The 3985-nt window shown below is 42.8% G+C and overlaps 1 pseudogene; it reads right to left on the reverse strand.

Moving 5' to 3' along the window:
• Window positions 1–2222: 2222 nt before the first annotated feature.
• LOC144224893 (peroxiredoxin-5, mitochondrial pseudogene) lies at window positions 2223–2777 on the reverse strand (annotated as a pseudogene).
• Between the last annotated feature and the right edge of the window lie 1208 nt (window positions 2778–3985).

Consider the following 3985-nt stretch of genomic DNA (forward strand, 5'->3'; position numbering starts at 1 on the left):
CATCTGATAAAGGACTCTTAAAACTCAACAATAAGTCAGGGTACCTGGGTGGCTCAATCAGTTAAGCATCTCTCGATTTTGGTTCAGGTCATAATACAAAACCATGATCAGGTTTTTGGGATTGAGCCCCATGTTGTGCTCTGTACTGGGAGGTGGAGCCTACTTGGGATTCTGTCTCTTCCTCTCTCTCTCTCAAAAATAAATAAATAGGGGCGCCTGGATGGCTCAGTCGGTTAAGTGTCTGACTTCTGCTCAGGTCATGATCTCACAGTTTGTGGGTTCGAGCCCATCATTGGGCTCTGTGCTGAGAGCCAGCACAGAGCCTGAAGCCTGTTTCATATTCTGTGTCTCCCTCTCTCTCTGACCCTCCCCTGCTCACGCTCTCTCTCTCTCTCTCAGAAATAAATTTTAAAAAATTTAAAAAACACTAAAAAAAATAAAAATAAACTTAAAAAGAAAAAAAACCCACTCAACAATAAGAAAACAAGCAGCCTGATTTAAAGATTGACAAAAGACTTTACCATACACCTCATCATCAAAGAAGATATACAGACGAAAAGCACATGAAAACATGTTTACCATCGTATGTTATCAGGAAATTGCAAATTAACACAACAATGAGATACCACTACATGCCTATTAGAATGGCCAAAATCCAAAATACTGACATGGAACAGTCAGAGAGAGAGAACGTGGAACAACAGAAACCCTCATTCATTGCTGGCAGGAATGCAAAACTGTACGACCTCTTTGGAAGATATTGTGGGGGTGCTTACGAAACTAAACATACCCTTACCATAGGATTCATTCAATAAACAATCATCCTCATTGGTATTTACCCAAAGGAGCTGAAAACCTATACCGACACAAAAACCTGCACATGGATGTATATACTGGCTTTATCCATAATTGGCAAAACTTGGAAGCAAACAAGATATCCTTCAATAGGTAAATGGACAAATAAGGTGTGGTATATTCAGATAAGGGATTATTATTTACCGCCAAAAAGAAATGAGCTGTCAAGCCATGAAAAGACATGGAAGAAACTTAAAAGTATGTTATTAAGTGAAAGAAGACAATGTGAAAAGCCTAACTACTGTATGATTTCAACTACAGTTGACCCTTGAACAACACAGGGGTTGGGGTTGACTCCCCCATAGACATTAAAAATCCACATATAACTTTTGACTCCCCAAAAAGTTAACCACTAATGGCCTGTTGATAAGAACCTTCCTGATAACATAAACACATACTTTGTATATGCTTTATATACTGCGTTGTTATAATAAATCTAGAAAAAATGTTATTAAGAAAATCATAAGGATGAGAAAATACACTTACAGTACCATTAAAAAAACCCCACATATAAGTGGACCCACATAGTTCAAACCTGTGTTATTTAAGGGTCAACTGCATATGACATCCTAGAAAAGGGAAAACTATGGAGACAATAAAAAGATTAGTTGTTGCTAGAGATTAGGTTGCAGAGAGGGATGAATAGAGCACAGAAGATTTTCAGGGCAGTGAAACCATTCTGTATGATATAGCAATGGTGGATACATGTTATTATAATAGATCTATTAAAACCCATAGAATGTACAACACCAAGGGTGAGCCAGGCTGTAAACAATGAACTTTGGTGATGATGATGTGTCAGTGTGTGCTCATTGGTTGTAACAGATGCACCGCTCTGGTAAGAGTATGCATGTTGACAATGTGGGAGGTCGTGAGGGTGTGGGGACTATGGTTTAGGGGTGGGGAGAAGAGCATTATGGGAAATTCCTGTATTTTCTGCTCAATTTTGCTATGAACCTTTAACTGCTCTTAAAAATTGTTTGATTTTTAAGACTGTTTGAAATAATAAATGTAAAATGATTAATAGTTCTATATACTAGAAAGGAACAATCAAAACTTGAAATTGAAAATAGCATTTACATAGCACCAAAAACGATTGATTTCCTGCTCCTCAAGAGTTTAAGGATAAATCTGAGTTAGAGACAGCTGTAACAAAAGATTATTGTTTTTGTGTTTTGTTTTGTTTTGCAAACCACAAATATTTATTGCAGAAATTTGAGCAAAGTTTCCCACTGATGGCTCCCACTGAGGGTGGACTGGGGTCCTCTGTCCAGACTGGGTGCCAAAGGGGTACAAGGAATATGTCTGGGCCCAGGGTCTCAGAACTGTGAGATGATGATGGGGTCAGCCTTCAGATGAGGCATGTATCAATGTAACAAATCTGTCTCCTTCCTAAATGCCCTGGGGGCGGGGGTGTCAGCCAAGAGTCTAACCTTGCCTCCCCAATTGAGAGCTTGTCCCCACTCTTCAGCTATAAAGACATTATTAACACTCCGACATGCTACCACCTGGACTCCCTTGGCTTTCAGAGCTGCAGCCTGCTCCATAAACCCTGGCAGGTGGATCTTGGAACATGGGGGTGGGAGGGAAGGGGGGTGTAAAGACCCCAGGGACTCCAAACAGCTCTCTCTTCTTGCCCTTGAACAACTGGGTCAGGTTCACCTTGTTCCCAGGTTCCCCTTCAAAAACCATCACGGAAAGGATGGCATCTGACTGGGGCCATCCTGACTGGGGCCATGGCTGAGGTGGCACTTCTGATGCTGTAGGCCTTGCCAAGTGTCCACTCCCCACTGGTTACTGGCATCTTCTTGCTCCTGTTATCACCGATGCTACAGACTCAGTGACAGCTGCCCAGGCGCCCAAATGAAAACTGAACCTGCTCTGTCACCCAGAAGGCACAGCTCAGCCAGTGGCATGCCCATCCCAAAGGCTACAACTGCTCTATCAATTATTGTTGAGAGAAATTATATGACAAATAAATGATGAGGTTTACTTTGTTCAAGGGTCATATGACTCAATATCATCAACATGTAAATTCTTCCCATATTGACCCAGATTCTGTGCAACCCCAATAACGATCCCAGGATTGTTTACTTTTTTAAAGATTTTATTTTTTAGGGGCACCTGGGTGGCTCAGTTGGTTAAGCATCCGACTTCAGCTCAGGTCATGATCTCACGGTTCATGGGTTTGAGCCTCTCGTCAGGCTCTGTGCTGACAGCTCAGAGCCTGGAGCCTGTTTCGGATTCTGTGTCTCCCTCTCTCTCTGGCCCTCCCCTGCTCACACTGTCTCTCTCTCTCTCAGAAATAAATAAAACATTAAAAATTTTTAAAAAAGATTTTATTTTTTAATCTCTACACCCAACATGGGGCTCGAATTCACAACCCCAATGTCAAGACTCCCGTATTCCATCAACTCGGCCAGTCAGGCAGCCCAACAATCCCAATTTCTTAACAGGAAAACGACAAACTTTTAAAAATGTATATAGAAACACAAGAGCCTCCCCTCCCCCAAAAAAGAAAAAAAAAATGTAAGAGCCCAAAAAACTTTGAGGCCAAACACGATCTGATTTCAAGACTCATTACAAAGCTACAGTGATCTAGATAACGTAGCGTTTCTGTAAAGTAGACATGGATCCGGCAACAGAAAGTCTTAGACCCACATATACAAAATCAACTGACTTTTGACATAAGTTCAAAGGCTTTTCAGTAGAAAAAGGATACCCCTTTCAACAAATGGTGCTAGACATCTATACGCAAAATATTACCTAGCATCTGTACTTCGTATCATACACAAAACTTAACTCAAAAGGGGTCATAAGACCTAAGTTATAAAACCTTAATCCCAAACCTTCTTGAAGACAACACAACAGAAAATCTTTGTGATCTTGCATTTGCCAGTTCTCAGAACAAAAGCACTTGAGCCATACAGGCCCTGTGAGTCCCAGCACAGCCCTCCTCTTCCCACCCCACCTGGGGCGGGAGGCTCGGCCCAGCTCCGCCCTGGAACTCATCGGGCCCCGCCCCGGCCGCCCCGGCCCCTCCCAGCCCGCCCAGCTCCACTGTCTCGCGTCCCGCGGCACCAGGCGGGGTGCGCGCCCTCCCGCTTCTCCACCCGGAAGAGCCTCCTGA

This window comes from Crocuta crocuta, unplaced genomic scaffold, assembly GCF_008692635.1.
Source record: "Crocuta crocuta isolate KB4526 unplaced genomic scaffold, BGI_CrCroc_1.0 scaffold772, whole genome shotgun sequence".
NCBI lineage: Eukaryota > Metazoa > Chordata > Mammalia > Carnivora > Hyaenidae > Crocuta > Crocuta crocuta.